General features: G+C 34.8%; 1 protein-coding gene and 1 non-coding gene across 10 annotated transcripts in view; one reads left to right on the top strand and one right to left on the bottom strand.

The window, feature by feature from the left end:
* SOX6 (SRY-box transcription factor 6) overlaps window positions 1-22,732 on the top strand; it is a 622,190-nt gene that overhangs the window by 67,800 nt on the left and 531,658 nt on the right. The gene's annotated exons all lie outside the window — the stretch shown is intronic.
* On the bottom strand, window positions 4,239-4,345 carry LOC118974078 (U6 spliceosomal RNA). The gene has a single exon (XR_005063659.1). It is a non-coding gene; the product is annotated as a U6 spliceosomal RNA (small nuclear RNA).

Here is a 22,732-nt window from a genome sequence, read left to right as displayed (position 1 = left end):
TTATTTTGTGAGCCACCACAGGTGGGGCAGCCTTCAGGGGAACCCAGAGCCCCATGGGGAGAGGCAGGTACTCTGGGTGTGCTCTCCTGCGAGAATGGCGACCCTTGGCGCCCTGTCCTGGCTTCCTCTGTCTTTGCGTGCCAGTGGGGCCTCTGAGTCTGGCCTGGGTGGCTGCAGAGGAGGCTCTGAGTGATTGCTGTGGGCATGGTTGCTTTCAGGCTGCTCCCCTGCTATGGTGGGGTCACGCTGGAGGGGGAATGGACTGGAGGCTGTTTACCACCAAGAGGGGCTTCAGAGCTGCGCTGCCTTCCAGGGGGCTGGAGTGCCTGAATTTCCCCGGGATTCCCAGCTGCTGGGCTGAGTGTGCCGGGACACTTCCATCCAGCTGTAAGGCCCCTGTCCCTTTAAGACTTTCAAAAAGCACTTGCTTTTCTTTTGTCCCTGGGGTGCTGGCTGCCGGGACCCACTCAGATTTTACTGTTCCATTTCCCTAATATCCAGCACACCATGCAATGTGTGTCTTTGCTCCAGGTGCAGATGACTAGGGCTGGGTATTTGGCAGTCCTGGGCTTCCACTCCCTCCCTGCTCTGACTCCTTTCCTCCCACCTGGGAGCTGGGGTAGGGGGTCACTCGGGTCCCACCAGGCCATGGCTTGTATCTTACCCCCTTCGTGAGGTGCTGAGTTCTTGCAAATGTAGATGTATCCTGGCTTTTGTACTGTATCTTCTGGTCTCTCTCTTTTAGGAATAGTTGTATTTTCAAAAATATATATGGTTTTGTGAGGAGATTTCCACTGCCCTACTCATGCCTCCATCTTGGCTCCTGGTATTTTTCATTCAGAGAAAAAATTGTAATTATAGTTCACTTATGGTAATTTCTCATTGGAATTATATTTGCATTTCTCTAATGACTAATGATTTTGAGAATTTTTTTCATGTACTTATTTTTCATCTGTATCTCTTTGGAGCAATATATTTTTAAAAGTATATTTTTTATTAGTAAATTAAAAAAGTTCTTTATGTATTCTATATACAAGTCCTATATCTGACATATGCTATAAAGATGTTTCTCTCAGACTGTATTTGTCTTCTCTATTTTTCTAACAGTATCTTTCAAAAAGCAATTTTTAATTTTGATGAAATCTAGTATGTCAAATTTTTTTCTTTTATAATATATGCTTTTATGAGATATTTACTTAGGTGAAGGCCAGAAGATTTTTTCTTACAGATTTCCTTTTAGAAGTTTTACAGATTTCATTTTGATATTTAGGTCCACATTAAGTCCACTTCAGCTTTATTTACATATGGTATGGTAGTGTGAGGTAAGAGTTTAGGTTCATTTTTTTGTATATGGAACCCCAATTGTTCACAACTATCTTTTTTTTTAAACAGTAGAATATTTAATCTAAGGCAGTGTTGATATAACAAAGTATTATGCAGCCATAAAAAATTTGAGTTCCCAAAACAAATATATGGACAAATTAAAAGCCGTATAGTATTTTAAAACCCTGTTATATTTTCTAAAACAAACGAGTCAATCCTATGTGCTTGCTCATTCCTTCTTTCCTTCATTCTGTAAATCTGTGGTGCTGCCACCTTGGCTATCACTCCCCCTTCAGCCGACAGAAATGCTTTTGCCTATGCACAGATGAAATGAGTTTGGTGTATTAAATGCATTTTCAACTTCTGATATTTTCAGCTTACATTTGGTTTTTATCAGGATGTAAGACCATCGTAAGTTGAGGAAGACCTATATTATTTTTCTTCTACCTGAAGAACTTCCTCTGACATTTCTTGTAGTGCAGATCTGTTGCTGATGCATTCTCTCCCAACTTTCCAATGTCTACCTTCATGTTAGTTTCTACATATTCTATATACAATTCTATATTGGTAGTTAATTTTCCCTAATATTTTAAGGTCTTGCATCGTGGGCTTTGAGTTTGCATAGCTTACTGAGAAGACTCTCTCACTCTTATTTATTTTTCCCTTATATGTATTGTGTCATTCCCCCAATCCCAATACCGTCTGCTTTTAAGATGTTCTCTTTATCACTGTTTTGAAGTACTTCGATTATGATATAGCTTGTGTTTTCTTTCTGTGGTTTATGTTTCTTCTGCTTGTATTTTGTCGAAGTTATTGAATCTACGGGTTTATTGTTTTTTTTTTAAATTTGGAAAACTTCTTCATTCTCTTTCTCCTCTTTGGGATTCCACTTATATGTATGCTAGACTATTTGGTGCTCTGTACATTTTAAAAATTCTTTGTTTCTCTGAGTGTTTCAACTTGAATCATTTATTTATATTGCTGTGTCTTCAAGGTCAACTGTTAATCCAAAACAGTGTATTTTTCATTTCAGATTATTTCCCTCTGTAGAAGTTATGCCTTTTTTATATACCCTATTTTTCTTAACACATTCAAGTTTTTTTCCCTATATTTTTGGACATAGAAGCACATTTTTAAATAGCTACTTTAATATCCTTATCTGCTAATTTCATCATCTCTGTCATTACTGGTTTTGTTTCTATTGATTAATTTTTTTCTGCCATGTGTCATATTTTCCTAATTCTCTGTGAGCCTCTAATTTTTTAAAGCTTCTAAAAATTATTATGGTCATATTCATATAACATAAATAAATAATTTCAGCAGTTTTAAAGTGTACAGTTCAGTGGCTTTCAATACACTCATAATATTGAACAACCATTACAGCTATCCAGTTCCAGAACATTTCATTACCCTCAAAAGGTAAAGCTATACCCTTTATGCTATACCTTTTAAGTTATTCTTCATTCCTTCCTCCTCTAAGCTACTGGCAACCACTAATATTTCTGTCTCTATGGATTTCATAAAAATGGCATCATGCAACATGGTCTTTGTATCTGGAATTTTTTGCTTAATATATTTTCTAGGTTTGTCTACATTGTAGCATGTTATCAAACCTTCATTTTTATGGCTCCATAATATTCTGTTTAATGGCTATATCTTCATTTATTTATTCATTTATCAGGTGATGGACATTTGGGTTGTTTCTACTTTTAGCTATTGTGAATAGTGCTGCTATGAACATTCATGTGCAAGTTTTTATTTGAATATTTTTTTTTTCAGTTTTGGAATATACCTAGGAAATGCTAGATCATATTATAGTTCTATGTTTAATATAACAGGAACTCTCAACTGTTTTCTACGGTGGCTGCAACATTTTACATTCCCAGCAACAATGTTTGAGGACTTCACTTTCTCTACATTGTCATCAACATATGTTATTTTCTATTAATGTTGTTTTTTAATTATAGCTATCATAATGGGTATTAAATATTCTCTCATTTGGTTTTGATTTGCATTTTTCTAATGAATAATGATGTTGAGCATCTTTTCATGTGTTTATTGGCCATTTGAATATTTTCTTTGGAAAATATCCATTCAAATCTTTTGCTCACTTTAAAATTGGATTGTCTTTTCATTGTTGAGTCATCAAAATTATTTATATATTGTGGGTACTAGACCCTTATTAGATTTATGATGATATATTCTCCATTCCATGCGTTTTCACTTTCTTATTAGTGTCCTTTGATGCACAAAAGTTTTAAATTTTGATAGAGTCCATTGTATCTATTTTTTCTTTTGTTACATGTACTTTTGGTGTTATATCTAAAAAATCATCGCCCAATCCAAAGCCATTAAGATTTAACCCATGTTTTCTTCTAAGAGTTTTATAGTTTTATTTCTTACATATAGGCCTTTGGTCTATTCTGGGTCAATTTTTCTTTTTTTTTTTGGTGTATGATGTGAGGCAATGATATATGTGAATATCCATTTTTGCTGGCCCTGTATTGAAGAGACTGTTCTTTCCCCATTGAATGGTCTTGGCATTCTTGTTGATAATCAGTTGACTTTAGTTAAAGAAGTTTATTTCCAGGTTCATGGGATGTCTTTCTATTTATCTATGTGTCCATCCTTATGGCAGTACTACACTGTTTTGATTATAGTAACTTTGTAATAAAATTTGAAATTATAAAGTGTAAGTCCTACAACTTAGTTGTTCTTTTTCATGATTGTTTTAGATATTCAGGGTCCCTTGAAATTTCATGTAAGTTTTAAGATCATCTTTTCCTCAGAAAAATATGGCATTGGATTTTTATAGGGATTGTATTGAACTGTAGATCCATTTGGGGAATATTGCCATCTTTAAAAAAGAAATATATATAGTCCTTGCTCATTTTTTTAGTTGAAGTATAGTTGATAAGTATATGGAATGCTGCACAAATTTGCATGTCATCCTTGTGCAAGGGCCATGCTAATAGTCTCTGAATTGTTCTAATTTTAGTATAGGTGCTGCTGAATTGAGCACTCCATCTTAACAATATTCTTACAGTCTATGAACATGGGATATCTTTATATTTATTTAGGTCTCCTTTAATTTCTTTTAGTAATGTTTTATAAGGCCTTTAATATTTGATTGAATGGTAAGAATTGTAACATTTATGATATTTAATGCTAGATTTAGTTTTCCTCCTTTAAACAGTAAAGGCTAGCACATAAAGTTACTTGGAATCAGTTAAGTGAGGCTTGCTTTCTTAAGCTTTTCTAGTGAGGCAGCAAGGATTAGGAATAGTTTAGTCCAACTACTTGATGAGAACTTTTTGATGATTCTTTAACTTAATGTCCATGTATTATGAGGTTTTTTCAGTGTGGCTAGTGGGCATATAAAATATTCTCAGCCCTGTGTGGGCTCCATACATTTTTCAACTGTTGCTTTCTAAGTGGTTATTTTTCCAGAGTAGGGTGATTTCCTCTAACCTATCTGGTGATCTCTAGTCAAAGACTGAATAGAACCCCTTTGCACACCTCTGAATCACTTTCTCCGTGCAACATTGTCCTTTTTTAGTGCTCTTCCCTGTTAATTCTAGGCTTCTTGGTCTCTTTGATGTTTAATTATTGTTTCTTCAACTCAGCTAGGCTCTGTGCTCTGTATGGGATCTTCCTGTGTGTACTGCAGCCTGGGGACTCCACGAACAATTGTCAGCTCTCCTTATTTGTTTCCCCTTTTTCAGGGGTCATATTCCTGTATTGCCTATTGTTCAGTTTCTGAAAATCATAGTTTAATATATTGTTTCTAGTTGTTAAAGCATGAAGGTAAATCTAGTTCTTGTTACTTCACCTTTGCCAGAAGTTGGAAGTTGTGAATCACCATATCAAATTGAACTTTCATTGATGTAAGGTGAGGAAGAACCACATTAATTTTTGTGTAGTGCCTGAATGAATGTCGGCACTGTCTTTAATAAATTTATTTCAGAAGTTTATATCCTTAATGCTAGTTAATTAATAATGACAATTTTTTATTCCATTTTCAAGTAAGTTCTTGCTTAATGACACAGTAAATGCCCACAATGTTAAAAATTATTTCTTTAAATAATTCAACTTTAAAAGCAAATAACTTTAATGGAGTAGATAAAAAATGTGTATGGTAGATGGAAGGCACGGTATCTTAAATTCTCTGTGCTTCAATTTTTTTCATCTCTAAAGTGAAGAAAATAGTGATATAGTTGCTGTAATATATGTAATATCTATGTAATGTGATATATATGTGTTTGGGATACTTTCAGGCTATATAAGTATGAAGCATTATTGTCTTAATCATAATCATCATTTTACTTATCATACAAAGAGACATGGATGGGATTAGATCATGAAATTTAAAGCTATAAAAATATCCAATTTAATATCAAATTATGCCTGGATGTACTAATTTTGAATATCCTTGGCATGAGAAGTTGAAGATAGAACCTGGAGGTTGGGCTAATAGCTCAACCAAATTTGTTTTTGGTTCTGTGAAACTTGTTAGCTAGAAAACATTTTCCCTCTTAGATCTTTATGTTATTACTGGAACTATCAATATTGAGTGCTGAAAGGAAATTAAGATGAGGATTTTTGTGCCAGATATGTGATCTATGTCATAGCTATTCACATTTTAAGTAGAGGTTCAAATTATTGATATTATTAAGCTCTGAAAGAGATATTATAGTTAAACTTCAGGCAAAAAAATACGCTGGTATGTATATTGGTTTACGCAGGAAATGTTTTCCTAGAAAGTTGCATGTTCATGAGTTTTTTTTTTTTGGTATCATTAATCTACAATTACATGAGGAGCGTTATGTTTACTAGACTCCCCTCATGGTCAAGTCCCCCCCACATACCCCATTACAGTCACTGTCCATTAGCATAGTAAGATGCTATAGAATCACTACTTGTCTTCTCTGTGTTGTACAGCCCCACCCCCCCACCACATTATGTTCATTTAGCTTTTGGTAGCTAAGTTCACCTCCAAGGTTAGTATGGAAGAATACTGTGTTAAAAAGAACCTGCTTTTGAGATGGAGAGCTCCTTAATAGTAGACATTGCCTGGCATATTAGTAGGTGCTCAGTATTTCTACTTAATCAATTTTTAAAAAAGTTGTAGTTGTGTGCATGTGTGTGTGTATATAGACTGCTCTTGATTTAGAAATAAGGTACTATACCTTTTCAGAAATGGAGTTTGTAACTTATTATGGGTAATATAAATATTAACTGTCATTTAACAATTGCTGGTCCCTGATTCTGAGAAAAAGTACTCCACTGAATTGATCCCAGTCTTTAAAATCTGTTTGCTAAATAAACTTTTGAATTCTAATGGTGTAGACCATTGAGGTTACTTGAAGAAATGAGTGTTTTTCTTCTTGTTATGTTAGGATTGGAAAATATTCTGTTTTAGCTCAACAGAATTCAAATGGAGTTACATAACTGATTCTAAAGTCATTTTGATTTGCTGTTTCACTAATAACTGAAATTATTAAAATTCTTAGTCATACTATTAACTCTAGTGCTCAAGATTTCTTAACTTGCTAAATTCTGTTGGACTAGTTTTTTTTGGGAGATTTTTGTGAATCAGCAGCTTAAGTTAACAGTTCAAACAATTGCTGTAGAAATTTGCTTGTGAAGTCATGATTTATACCATTATTTTTATAACTAACACCACAAAATAACCATGCTACTACAGCTAACAGCAGAGTTTGGAAATGGTAGATTTTAGTGTGTAAAGTTATTACATATTAATGGAGAGAGATGTTATTTCAATGATATGTTTTTATTCCTAGCTTCTGTTTTTATTAAGGATAATGAAAACCTTGTGTCTGAGACTGTGAACGAAACTAATGTGACCCTTGATATGACCCACCTGTTGTGCTTTCACAATCAATAATAGTCCCTTCATGTGAGGGTGATCTGGCAAATAGCAATATGCCAGCATGATGGAAAATACCATTTGCAAATTTAAACTGCAGAAATTGAAATATGCTTGGATTAGGTCCTAGATTAAAGTAATGAAAACAGCTTATCTAACCAAATATTTTGAGTAAAGAAGGTACTAACAGATGCCTGATTCCCAATGCCTTTTTCAGTGGGAATTGTTCCTTGGTTATACGCTTGTCTATCAAGCTCCTTATAAAATAAGTGACTTCCTAACTCTGTGTTTTTCAATTTTTATAACTAGAAAAGGAAAATAACCAGTGCCTGGAATCTAAACATTCCCAATGTTGTTGCATTTACGGAAAATTAAAGATTTTATTTAGCATTTAAAACCAAATTTTTAAAGTATCAATCATGCTTTAAAAAAAGAAAGAAACAAGGAATAAGCGATTAGTTTGATTCTTAGAGCATTGGTATTAACAATAGTTTTCCCTGCTAGACCACATTTGGCCTGCATTTACCTGGAGAGTAGTCCACCAGATAAAGAATTGTATCAGTTTTGCAGATAAGGTTAAGGGCACCATCACCTGGTAGATATTTTCACCAGCTTGCAAGATATCTTTGGTATATTCATTTTTAGGAAGATCCTAGTGATTATATATTCAGTGAGTAAGCATCAGTGTCTCAAAGCTAAAGAATATTAATATACCACTTCTCTGCAATGCACAGGTCAAATTCCATCATTATAGAAATCACTGTATTATAAAAACATTGACTTATCTTGGCTTCTGGCTGAGGTTAAAAATAATCCATAACTAGTCAAAACTCAGTTTAAACCTTCTTTAGAAAACTCTCCCTCTTTGGCGGCTGCATGGACATTTGTTGATGAGGGTTCCACTGGGAGGGCGTTTGTAGAAGGAAAAAAGGATGACATCAAGGGTCTGGTTGAAGGTGTGTTAGATGACACTTTAGTACTGTGTCATGCTCAGCTCTGGGTACTGCTGCTGCCAACACCAGTGGAGGCTGGGAATGAGGACTGGGAGGCAGTTTGTTTTTGGAATGTCCCAATAGAACTCAATGCATATTTTTTATAGAAACTGAAATGTTATAATCCAGTGCTCAGGTACACTGTGAATGGACTGGCATAGGACTGATTCTAACCACTACTGGTATAATTGTGTCTATGAGAAAGTACATTCCAAATTCTAAGGAGAATATTTGGGACTAAATACATTTGCATGTTTGAATGTTTCCTACAGGAAATACAGGACTTTCTATATTTCCAAAGATTATAGAACTACATTATTTTGGAGATACCTTGGAAGCTATATACTTCAAAATCATTTTACAGAGATAAAATTCTAGAAGAAACTTATGTCCAGTTTGGCAGGAAAAAATATCCCGTGGGATTGGATCTTTAAAATATTAAAAAAAAAATCAATTCTATCTATAGGCTTATTTCTTTTAGGTTCCAAGACTCTTGATTTTTAAGATTTTCATAGTTTGTGATATGGAGGCCTAAGAATTCATCATCTGAGAATTTTGCAAATTTCTCTGTCTGAGGACTTCTGCATCACTAACCAATATTATGATATGATCTGTGGATTAAAAGCTGATTAATACTTTGTATATTTTATTGGACTTACCTCTTCTGCTGTGTTGTTTTATTAATTGTATCGAATATAGTGCTGAAAATGTTTTATGAGGACAAATCATTGTTTTAAATTGCTAGTTACGGAACCTGAATGTATTCATTAAAAATTTTCTAATATTGTATTTACCTGAACCTTTTATGTGCTTTTGATTTATAGCTTGGTATGGTATGTTAAGGTGCGCAAGGGCAGAATGTGTGCTCAACAAATGTAGTGTTATTCTTTTAAACACTGAACATAATTCAAAATTATTTTTGGAATTGTGCATGTTTATTTTGTGTGATATTTTTTCTTGATATCTTGTAGTAAATCAACAAAATTATTTGTAAGAAGAATATGTTTATTTTTAAAAGTGACATTTGGGAAAAATTTGCTGTCATCAAATGACATTATTGTGGTATATGGGAACTGCCTCTTCTCTCTCCTGCTCAAACATGCACCCCCCCAAAAAAAAATTTAGAGTATTCATATTAGATTGAGTACAAATTCAATGTTTTCACTGAGGGTATACTATCTTTAAAACCTCTAAATTATGCCACAACTATTAAAGGTATATTAATTTAGTTTTAAATATTATGTTTCCATTGCAAGTTACTGATATTATATACCTTCATTTATGTTGAAAATTTTTTTGATTTTTTTTGTTGAATGAATATAATCAGTATATGAAGTATCATGTTTCAAACAGATATCAATATATCATTCTGTGTCCAAGTATTTTTTTGATGATATAGGGATCAATATTAAATTAAATTTTAATTCGATGATTTCATTTCCTTGAAGATACTTCTATAAGAAATTCGTATTATACTTGTATTTTGATGAACATAACAAAATGTTCTCCTCTTTCTCTTGTAGTCTTATTGCACCAATTGCCAAAACAAGTTTAATTTAAACTGAAATGTTTCTCATAGAATAAACAGATTATCTCATCTGTGAAGGTGATTATATTTTGTAAATTTGTTGTTCTAAGGCCTTTGTAATTCACAACTCATAGCTTCGTGTGCCCAATGCTTAGAAACATTGGCATGTCATGTTTCAAAAGATATTTAGGATATTTTTGAACCCTGTTATTGTTTCATTAGGACAGGAAGTTGATATTGAGACTGCATTTTCTTTGGACTTATATATTATGTCTAGGTTTGTTTTTTTATAAGGTAGTATCATTAAATTACTCTGTAATGTATGTTGTTTTTTAAAAATGTCTTGAATCATGATTCAGCGGACATTTTTTTTTTTTGCAGTGGACATGTTTTAAGTAAGATTCAGTAATTGAGATTTGCTAAGGAGACTATAGGAGCCCAAAGTTTCCTTTTATTAATAAATGAACTAGATGACTACTAGATATAATTGTATACCAGGCACCACGATTGAATGATTTTTACAGAAACAAGTAAACTTTTATGATTTGGAGAATTGAATTTAGAGCCCAATGCAGATGAGGTTAAGCTCATGGGAGCATGAACCAGTTAGTTTTCATTGTTTTATTTTTTGATCATATTGTGATTAAAAAAACTGGAGAATAAGGACAAGTAAACCCATTCTTAAACAGTATTAACACAGGGTTCTTTGGTAATTAGTTCCAAGGCTAGTCACTTTATATTTATTAATTTGAAGTATACAGGGAAATCTCTTGTTTCCTGGGAATAGGAAAGCTATTTCAAGCATTTACAGATAGTAAAATGCTAATCAAGACTGGCTAATATACAAAAGATCAAAGATAGGTAAACAAGATGAAAGTGGCAAAAAATCTTCAAGTGGAGATTATTCCAGTTTTTTTCCTATTTAATACAAAAGCAATGAGTCTTTAACTCTTATTACCTAGAATAAGCAGAATTGTTTTAGAGGTTCTGTGTGTGCCCAAAATATCAGAAGAAATATTGGATATTATCAGGAAAGGTATTAGAAACAAAATACAACAGAGTATTGTCCTTAGTGCTAAACAATATCATAGCCACCTGGAAAACCAGGTTTTTAAAATACAGCATTCCCAGAAAGAAATAGAGCTAGGAAAAATCCAGAAAATCATTAGGAAGTGTTAGAGAATTCTAATCAGTAAAGACTAAAAATTATTAACTTTTGAGTTTAGAAAGTCTAAGTCTGAGGATGGATATGATATAAGTATAAATAGTCATGGAGAGTATAATAAAGGGAAGATGGACTTAGTTCCTGTGTTAGCTGTTCCTGGCTCCCCCTATAGTACAATCTTGAGTGGTTTACATAGAAGCTTTGAAGCACAGTTTAAAGTATAGGATATGAATCCAGAAGACTTGAATATATGTTGCGATTCCTACACTTGACAGGTGTAGACATTTAAAAAATAGAATATTATATTTGTCTGAGAGGGTATGTGTATGTATGTGTGTGTGTGTATAAGGTTAAAAAGGTTAAATTAGTTATGACAGTGGAAATACCTGACATAGAGTAGAACTCAATAAATGCAGACCGAATTAGAGTATATGCCCATCTCAGATTCTTCTCTTAAGTCTCAGATTCTTTTAAGGAGAATTCTCAAGTGGGGATTCATGGATTTGAAGTCTGTATTTGTGTAATAAATTCTACTCCTTCTTTTGTCAGATCCACTTTACTTTGTCTCCTACTCCCAAATCAGGACATTCCCAAAGTTTAAACCTTGGTTCCATTATATAACCCATGTTGCTCTTATAATTTCTTACATATTTATATATTTTCCTAAGTCAGATTTGTTATTCTTCACTGCCTTTAGAGAAGTATGAAAAATGGTAAGGTTAATTTTTTCATTTGTGTCTATGACTGCTGGGGGAATAGGTGAATATTTTTATTCAGGATTTTAGTGTCAGAGAATTTCATCCACAAAATAAGACTATTATTATATTATGTAATTAAAGAAGTAATTATTCAAGTAAATATTTTTTGAGCATCTCCTATGTGAAAGGCACTGTTGAAATTTTAAAGAGGTCTTAATTGTTTTCATTTAAAAGATCTGCATTACAGGAGACAGTCTATCTTCTAGTACCATTTCCCCGATCCGACCTAGAGGAGGACCTTTTCTATCTCCATTTGTGGTTCTCTCAGGATTCAGATGCTTTTTCCCTCAGTGTCAGGGAGTGATACTGTTACAGAGTCTCTGCAGCCATCAGCTGCATCTAACCCATCATTTAATATTGCTGAGGCAAAGCCTGAGGCCAGCTGAAGTCCTGCAACAACCCCTTCCACCTCCAATTTTGCAGGTGATTTTTGTTTCTACCTGTAAACCTTTAAAATATAAAGTTTATAGAAGATATATTTTAGCATTAATTGTTGTGTTTTTACCTTTTCCTGGGGATGTGAATTATTTTCTATTATAATCAAATCACTTTAGTGGAGGTCAATTTTTAAAAATTATCTTCTTCAGAATCAGTAATTATATATATGTTGCATCTCCATTGTTTTCCTAGTTATCAGTTTTATCTACACTACTTTCTTTCTGTTCATTCTTACCATTTCTTTTAAAAAGATTTCCTTAATCCTACCTCCTATGCCCTAGTTTAAGTTCAAACTAAGTCTTTTTAATTTAAACTAATGAGACTTTTATCTATGGAATGGCTTCATTCTCCTTCTGAGATCTGCCTGTTCACTTTTCAACTACTGTTGTCTTATTTCTTCTTTGATCTCTTTATATCTTTTCTCTGAGCTCTTTTTTTTCTCTCCCATTGACAGCATGTTAATTTTTATTTGTGATTGAGGCCAAATATTTGTCTAAATTCTTCCCTTGTTTCCTTGGCCAGGGGAGGAAATCACTATTCTTTTAATGTGTGATCTATGTCTTTAAATAATATCCCATTTTTTTCTATTATGTATGTATATATAGATCTTGTGGTAATTCCTTTTTTTATTGCTTATCTTCAGATGGGGACATATTTATATGGGATAGTTATTTGCTGAAAAAAGTATTCGGAGGAGGAGTATAGAATGAGTTGGGACAGTCTTAGCAGTTTTAAAATTGGTATTTGTTGTCTTGAAAAGTTTCAAGACTTTTTTTTTTACATTCTGTCTGTATCTCTCCTTAGTTTCTGGCATTAGAAGTTTGGTGTGCTTTACAATGAGGCATCTTAAGTCAGGCTGTCTGTGTTGTGATCTGGTCAGCTCTGCTTCCTTCCCCTCACCTCAGACAGTGTTTTAGGAAATTAGACTGTAGACAAGATGGTATATTTGCATGTTTACTCCTTATTCAGCTTCACTTTACTTTCACTTCCTCAGTGTGGAACTGGGTCTTCACAGGAATATTCCCTACTTGTTTTGTTGTTTCTCTTGCCCCTAAATCTTATCACTTTAATCAAGGAATCACTTGATATCCTTTCATACTGTGGTACTTTTAGAGAAATGTGTTCTTTTTTTAAAAATTTTTTTATTTTGGTATCATTAATCTATGATTACATGAAGAACATTATGTTTACTAGGCTCCCCCCTTCACCAAGTCCCCCACACATACCCCTTCACAGTCACTGTCCATCAGCGTAAGATGCTGTAAAATCACTACTTGTCTGCTCAGTGTCACACAGCCCTCCCCGTGCCCACCCACACTATACATGCTAATTTAATGCCCCCCCTTTTTTCCCCACCCTTGTCCCTCCCTTCCCACCCATCCTCCCCAGTCCCTTTCCCTTTGGTAAAATGTATTCTTGCTTGAGATCTAAGTAGGTGGGAGTTTGCTCATAGTATTCTCCTCTGTTCTGTTATAGATTTCAATATATTTGATATATATTCTTCATTTTGTGGTCTGATCTTGCAGGCATTTATTTCACTGTTTCGATGAAGATCTCCCTTGACCATCCTCCCTGCCCCTGACAGGAAGAAGAGTTGGGGGGAAAATTGCTTTTATTCCTTCATCTTTGCCCAGAATTCTGAATTGTCTCTTTGAAAAATATTTATAAATATATTCTTACTCCTTTCAAGTCAGTTAAATGTTTCCTAATCCTTATGGAGTATCTGTCACGTGTTAATTAAGTCTTGTTCAGTGAGCTTTATATGACTATTGCTCTCTTAATCTTAAAAATCTTGTATGTTTTCAGTATTACATCATTTAAACAGTAGAAATCCAAGGCTTAGAGGAATTAAGTAAATTGTCAAGAGTCACAGAGTAGAAGATCTAGAATTAAAACTCAGGTCTATCAGACTCCAGAGTAGTATTTTTTCTGCTATATCCCACCTAATGGCTGTTCGTATAATCAAACATTTTGAATAAGAGATTTAAACATATTTCATAGTTAGATTTTTCACTGCCACTTTTTGGTTAATTTGAATTTAATAAATGTGTCTATACATATCATCCACACACATAATAGTAATAGTAATAATAATAATAATAATGGGTCATAGTCTTACATTGATGGTTTGTGTCTGTGAATGCATGGACACACACAGTATTAATAACATTTTTCTCCCCTTGGGTTATTTATCAAAGGAACCAGTGGAACTCTAGGTTTGAGTACCACCAACTAGAATAATCCACTGTTGCCTGAGCATGAACAGAATGATGTTTCTGAGATAGATTATTTATGAGCCAATTGATCCTACTGTGATTTAATCTGCCATATGATTTATTTGTCATTCTGAGTTGTGGGAAGATATCCAAAGCCATCTTAGGTAAACATAGCTTGGTCATTTTCCTGGAATATTATGAGTGGTTAGCTGGATAGCAATTTGAGGGAAAAAGTAGGTGGGGGTTTAAGCAGAGAATAATTAGACCCAGGTTGTATGGACAACTGACTGCTCTACTTTTCTCCTAACATTTGGGAAAATATTTGCTTGTTTTTCTTAAAAAAAGTCTCCACATTGTGTTATAGAGTAAAAGGGTCTTGAAATAAACACAAACAAAATAGCTTGGCACTCTTGTACAAGATTTAATTATTTTTAATGGGCTGTACAAGTTAGAGACAGTTTACCTTTTCTCCTGTAGCATTTTCTCCATATAGTCTGGCTATCTGGCATGGAGGCCTGCTGTAAGATTCTCCAGCTTTCTATTCTAAGTATTAATGACCTCTGGTGCCTCTACAACTCTAATTACTGCTTACCTGATGTTTAGAAAGTTTTCTGCTGGCATAACTATGTGTCCAATCAGTTTTAAATTCTTGTACTTAAAAAAACATCAACAGTAACAACTAGAAGTCACATTGCTACAATTGTGTCTTAACATTTTGAGAGAATTACAGTTGTGGTAGAAATTGGCAGGTAGAGCAGATCTTGGTCTGGACTGCCAAAGGTGTGACACACAGGAAAAATGATTCCTTAAATGGGTTGAGAGTAACCTAGTCAGGTGCATCAGTGATGGCATGTTTTTTGGATTTTAAAAAGCACTTGATGCCCATTAGCTAGAGACCAAAACAGGCACTGTAGTGAGTACATGGTGGTATTTGGGCAGCTACAGAAAAACTGGTGTGCACTTCTTAAAAATTTTTTTTTGAGAGGACATCTCTCATATTTATTGATCAAATGGTTGTTAACAACAATAAAATTCTGTATAGGGGGGTCAATGCTCAATGCACAATCATTAATCCATCTCAAGCCTAATTCTCGTCAGTCTCCAATCTTCTGAAGCATAACGAACAAGTTCTTACATGGTGAACGAATTCTTACATAGTGAATAAGTTCTTACATGGTGAACAGTACAAGGGCATTCATCACAGAAACTTTCGGTTTTGATCACGCATTATGAACTATAAACAATCAGGTCAAACATGAATATTCATTTGATTTTTATACTTGATTTATATGTGGATCCCACATTTCTCCTTTTATTATTATTATTATTTTTATTTTTAATAAAATGCTGAAGTGGTAGGTAGATGCAAGATAAAGGTAGAAAACATAGTTTAGTGTTGTAAGAGAGCAATTGTAGATGATCAGGTGTGTGCCTGTAGACTATGTGCTAATCCGAGCTAGACAAGGGCAATAAAACATCCACGGATGCAGAAGCTTTCTCTCAAAACAGGGGGGTGTGAGGTTCTAAGCTTCACCACTGTTGTTCCCCGATTTCTCACCTGATGGCCCCCCTGCGACTGTGCCTGTCTTAGGTTGTTCCTCCCTTGAGGAATCTTACCCGTCTCTGGCTAACCAGTCATCTTCCGGGGCCATACAGGGAAATGTGAAGTTGGTAAGTGAGAGAGAAGCCATATTGTTTGAAAAGGTTAGCTTTTTACTTCTTTGCAGATTTATGCCCTGTGGCTTCTATGCCCAGCACTTGTCTCGAGGTATCTTTACCACCTGGAGGAATTATGATGCTTGGTAAATTCGATACGAGGAGCGAATTCTATTTAAGGGTTGTAATTAGGAAGGAAGAAGAAAAGCTATAGAGGTAGCATATGGAAGAAAACATGGGAAGATTGATTATTTCTTTGACATATCTTCTTGTAGAGTACCTTAAGTATGTATAGGTTTTAAACTACTAACTTGCACACACATATTAACATAATAGGAATACGGTGACATAAACAAAGCAAATCTATAATTACCAGCCATCTCCAGTGAAGCCAAGAAAACCATTTAGGCACCCTAGGCATTTGTGAAAATTTGTCTATAGTATGATGGATATTGTCCAACTGTACTTGAACAGTCTGAGAGAAATCAGACAAATTAAAGCAACCCATTTCTGGGATCTGTTCACATCCCATATGTTCTTTTAACCGTAGATAGTCTATAGTCGTAAGATTTTGGGGCACTACAACTTGCACCCCTCCGAACTCCTGCGTGAGTTCCAACAGTACAGATCCACTCAAATTCGTTGTCTCACTGTATGCACATGCCAGCCTAGACATCTCCCTCCTCATTCCAGTGGCAAGTCCAGGAAATGGTGGGATGGACGCAGCCACAATGGGTGTGCACTTTTTAAAGGTAAGGAAAACACCCTAGTGCTTTTTTTATGGCCTGTGAAATCAGGCTAAAAAGTTTTCCCCTGTGGCAAGCTATTTTTGTAAGTGCTCTTGCCCAGAGAAGTGCTATCAATTTCTCTTCTTATTTTCCATTTCCTTGGGTTCTCATTCACATACCTTCTCATTGTTGTGTTCATTCCTGTCTCTTCTTCATAAGTCTGTTTTCATAGACGTTATTGTCTTTTATTGTAAACTCCCTTACATTGCCCTATTTCCCTTAAAAGGTAAGTTACTGAAGGCTTTTATAGCCAATACTGGTTTTACACAAGGACAGATCCCATCTGTTGCATTAATGCTTATTTCTGGCAAAGAAAAACAGTGAGTGTGGGGTGGGAGTAAGAGCTAGTGCTCTGGCGTCAGTTCCTGGATGGGTAGCCCAGCTCTCTATTCATACCTCCTTGGAATACCTTTAGACAAGTTACATTACTTTTCTGTAACTTCTGCATTACTTCTCTGTAACTTCAAGTTACAATTTTCCAAAAGATGGAGATAATGCCTTCTCTACTGGGTTGCTGTGAGGTATAAGTGAGATAAGTTATGTAAAGTACAGCTGGTACAATGATTAAACCTGTGGCACATTGTACTATTGATTACAACTTATTTATTCCTTTTCTTATAAATGAGGAACACTTCTTTCTCCTTACTGAGTTTGGGTCTTGGCCATGTCATTTCTGAGCCTAATCTTTCAAAAGCATTGCGAATTTCCCCTAGACCTCTTTCTCCTGTGCCCTCTGTTATAAGAGGAACATGTTTCAGACATAGGACATATCCTCAGCCTGGGTTATAAGAAGACTCGAAATCTGACTCATAGCTTAGAGTGGCTTCCACCGACGTGCACTATAAGCAGAGAAATAAATATTTGTTTTTGTAAGTCACTGAGGTTTTGAGGTTGTATGCAGTAAAATACCATTTCTGTTACCAATTTCTGTATTTGTCAGCTTTGCTATAGTCAAAAAGAATCCCCAAATCACGGTGGCTTAAAACAACAAACATATATTTCTCAGTCATAGGTCTTCAGGTTGGCTGTGGCTCTGCTTGGCTCTGTTTGGCTGTATGTTATTTTAATCTGTGATCCAGGCTGAAGGAGCAGCCCCTGTCTGGGACATGTTGTTCTCGTAGCAGAGGCCAGGAGTACAAAAGGCTGAACCAGATCATATAGGTGTATTTAAAGCTTCCATAAGGATATGGTGTATGCCATCTTCTTGTATTCCATTGGCCATATTGCCTGTCCAAGCCTGGCCATGGGACAGGGCATACACTCCTTCTACTGGGACACTCTGGAAGTCACATGTCAAAGAATGGGAACAAATAGCTTGGAACATAATACAACAGACCACAGTAGGCTTTCCTCACATTTTAGATTTCTTCAGTATTCACTTTTCTTTCCATTCCAGAATTGCTGAAGAGGTATAAAATATAAACACATCTGGGAGAGGTAGTAGATTAATTTAGTTTCAACCAGGGTGGAACTATTAGATACTTTTCTCCAAGCAGATTCTAGCTGAGGTTACAATGACAACAAAAAAGAGTAAAGAAAATAGTTAAATATTAGGAAGTGTGTTGGATTCATATGGATTGGGTATGATTCCCAGAAAGCATTGGGGAAAACATTTCATCTTGGAAATGTAATTGTATGATGCTGTCAGGTTTCCAGGATTCTAAAATGAAATGGCTGTGGTGACTCTCTCTATTTGACTAAATGCCTAGGTTGATTTTTTTCCCCCTACTCAGTGCTCTAGGATTTTTTATGAGCCTTTTTAAAGTAACTGAGATGCCAGTCAGAATATTGGTAAAGAGTAGGTGATATCTGTAGTCTAGTTGTTGCCCCTGAGTGAAAAGTCCCTTTGGCCACTGGAGTTTTTTCCTTGGGCTGGCATGAAAGTTCACTAAAAATGTGCCTTATCTATTATGTAACCTGCAAGAGTTTCCTCTTCTTAGATTTATGCATGTCTCTGGGGGTCAACACTTGAACTTAATGCTACATTTAAATCCATTCTGTGACCTCTTTTCTCTTCTTGTTCTATGTATCTATTTTCTTGTCACTTAAAAAATATCTAAGTCTAACTTTAAGCAAACTTGATATGGGAGAAGATGCATTAACATTCAACTAAATTAGTACCTTTCAAGTTAGTATCACATTGTGAAATTTGGAAGAGAGGGTTTCTTTAAGTTCAGCCTGTTGAATAGAACTTGGAAGACATGGTTAATAATAGGTTGGATTTTTATCCTAGACACTAGAAATGAAAGCTCATTTATATTACTCTTCTCTTTTGATCCTCATTTGCTCAGAATCTGGCAAGTGGGGGAGATCAATAGCCTCTCCTTCCTTCCTAACTGGATTATGTACTAGTAGATCTGAAAACACTTTGCCTTCCGAAGAAAAGTGCAACAGGAATATAAGTATACAGAGGGGAGTCTGCTCAGATATGAATAAATTATGCCTTGGGTGATGAATCTGCTTTTCTGTCCAGCTTTTGAAGGATAATTACTTATGTTCATGAAATAAAAATTTTTGTAAAGTCACATACACTTCTTTTGCCATGAAACATGATTATTGAATAGTTACTGTTGCATTTTTGAAAATAAAGGGCACAAGCACAGCTTTTTAAGTTTAAAAAAAAATAAAACTGTTGCCAATTATTGAAGAAGATGAGATACATATGATGTGTCACATAGTATTGCAAGTACTTCCTTCCATCCATCATCAGAATGTGTTCCTATCCATTCTCAGCTATGATTTTCTGGGTGAAGTTTGTTTGTGTAAGGGGTTTCCATATTTAAATTTAACAGACATATTTCCGAGCTCCTTATATTCAGAATACTCTTCTAGGCTCCTGATATTCAGAGCACTCTACAAGGCTGCATAGGTGAAATTAAAATGAACAAGACAAGTCTTCTTCCTTCTATGAACTTACAGCCTAGTGAAAGAGACAACAGATATTCCATAAGTTATTACAGTACAAAGCAAAACTTATGTGTCCAAGCAAAATACATAGCTCATTCTATCAGCATAGTAGGGAGTGAAAGATGAGCTCCAGTTGGAAAACTTTTCAGGAGGACTTCTGGAGCAAACAGCATTTTATTCAGCAGGTGGAGGTGGAGGTGAAGAGGAGTTGCCTCCCACTTGTTTTGAAGAAAGAATATGAGTGAATCCCTGAAGATAGGAAAATGCAACTCCGGTTGAAATTTTGCCTTTGTTCAAGATGATGAGGCTGTGAAGGAAACCAGTCAGATTTATGAAAGGGGATAGTAAAGATTTATGTTTAGTAGTGACATGACCATATATATATATATATATATATATGTATATATATATATAAGAAGATAACTAAAAAGACTATGGATGGAGTAAGCAATGCATTAACAGAAGAGATTGGAATTAGAGATCTCAGGCTGTTTAGAAATTCAGGTGAGAAACAATTAAGAGCTCAGACAAACGCAATAAGAGAATAGGAAGGAGTTAACTTGAGGATCATTTTGGAAATGACATAAATAATGATAAATATTTTATTTGGAAAGGAAATAATTTAATGACAGAGTACTTTCCAGGCTCAAAATGCATTTTGTAGATAGAATTTGGATGATCAGGCAACCAATTGGTAATTCAGAAATAATTTTAATATGCTATTTTAAATTATTCCAATCACAGTAGCAATTATTTTCTTCCGTCTTTTTTGATGCCACATATCTAATGTGGCTGTGAGCTTAAGTGCAAGTACTGCTGGTGTGCTCTATCTGGGTATAAAATCTATAGTTTACCTACAAGAAGTATTGAAACTGCTTTGCTAGCACGTCTAGCTCTTCCTAAAGCTCATGAGAGAATGAAAGTAAAAGTACTATTTTGAGTGCTTATAACAATGTCTTGATTGTAGAACTTTATATTTTAAAAAATTCCATTCTCTCATCATATGCCATTCTTCAACAACCCTGACATGAAAAATATTACATATTATACATTTTAGAAGTTTAGAAACTGAGAAAAACTGAGAAGCAATGAGTAAGTGACATTTCTAAGATTGTGTCTTAACTAGTAGCAGAGAAAAGAAAGAGAGCTCACAGCTTTGGACTATGAGCCACTAGTATGTACCAATCTTACTGTTTTTACTAGTTTTTATTTTGTCTGATCACATTTTAGGAAAGTAATTAACTGTGCATTGATATCCCGTATGTCTTTGCCTCTAATTCATTTAAATAACACAGGAATATATCAGTAGTGTACTTTGTGACATTTTTTTAACCAACAGTTGAAGTCTTATATTTAGATGAATTTTGCTTTTGTATCACAGATCTTGTGTGTTGGTTAGGTGTGTGAAACTCTCAATCAGTTCAAGTCTCATTGTTTTTTCATTTGTGGAATAGGGTCATCCCTTCATATCACTTGGTATATAGTGTTTACTATAATGTTCTAGTGGTGTTCTCGTTGGAATCATAATTCTGGGCATTGACTGGATTCACTTGTAGTCTATCTAACTTCTGCCTTTAGATGAAAATGTATGGGTAGTTTTTGGTTTGTGATCTTTTTTACTCTGTTGCGAGGTTCCTTCCTTGTACTGTTTTACTTTATTTCTAGTATTCCTCTTTTTCACAGATGTGTGTGTTTTAAAGTCCTATGACCTTGTTTTCTTGCATTTTTAGTTATCTGTTTCTCCCATTAGCACATGTACATTTCCTGGTTGCATTTTGGTCTGGGATCAGAAACCAGATGTTGCCAGGATACCTCTGAGTGTGAAGTTGCACAAATGCTTATTTATGTATCTGTCACTTTCTAAACCAATAATGTAGTGTTTCTTCTGGTACATAGAGTGCTTCTGATTTACTTTTCTCAGGTTGTCTCATTGCTTCTGTCTCCTATTTTTCCTTTTTAGATTGCATATGCATTTCAAGGTACTGGCTTATTTGGTACTGATATTGAGACTAGTGATTTTGCTCATATAAACTCCAAAACCATTCCTTAATTCTGGACCAAGTTTCCAGGCAGTGGCTGGAAAAGTGCATTTTCAAATACCTTTGTTATTTTTCTTTGTTTATTACAATGATTTACATTTATTTACTCGAGTCTTGTATATTTGTGAGTAAGCAGGCTCTAGGACTCTAACTCAGAAGTTCTCAAATTTTCTTGGTTCGTCATGTCCTTAGTATGAGAGTAATTTTTTTTCACAGTGACTCTTGTCCAAAAGAAATACATAACACTTTGCTTCAGTACATAGTTGGGGTCAAACAACTTAAGTATTTTTGCACTAAAAACTTAGTGGTTGTTTGAAAAAATAATATAAATTGAAAGCAAAAGTATGGCTTTAATGTCATTCTTAAATAATCACAATTGCTAATGAGATGTGTGTATCTTTTGGGCACTGCAGAACTTTTCAAACACTGAAAACTGATTGGACATTGCCATTCTTGTTTCCTGTTTCACACTAATTTTTAGCAGAGTTGCTTTTTACCACTTTAACCACTGAAAACCCAGCTTTGCAAAGATATGTCATAGAAACACAAGTAATGTGATGTAAAGTTGAAAATGAACCAAGCTGTGTTTGTAGTTTGAAGAGTGATCAACAGATGTTATGTATTGCTGTGTTTCTTTTGCAAGTTCAGATATCCTGTAGAGTCTCTGTGAGTTCTGTATGATGCATTGAGGTGCCTTAGTGCACAATTTAGGAACTATAGCCATGGTACTTTTCTTTTGTCTAACTTGACAACGTGTTTTTCTGATGTGTATCAAAATGTCTGGAAGATGGTAGGCCCTCATTAAATTTTGGTTGGTTTCCATTGTCCTTAGGCAAGCAATTGGTTCACAGAAGTTTGGACGAAAAAGAACGTGTACAATCTGCAGTTCTGGAACAAGACATATTTTTAAAGTGCAATACTTTGCTGAGTTATGTTTTTCCATGCTACTTGCTTTCCTCTTGAATGAATTCTGAGGATTGTAAGACACTCATATGAGCTTGTCAGAGGCATAGTTCAAAACCTTAATCTCCT

The sequence above is a fragment of the Manis javanica genome, chromosome 11 (assembly GCF_040802235.1).
Source record: "Manis javanica isolate MJ-LG chromosome 11, MJ_LKY, whole genome shotgun sequence".
NCBI classification, from domain to species: Eukaryota; Metazoa; Chordata; class Mammalia; order Pholidota; family Manidae; genus Manis; species Manis javanica.
Note: the sequence above shows the minus strand (reverse complement) of the source record. Positions and strands in the feature narration are given on the sequence as shown.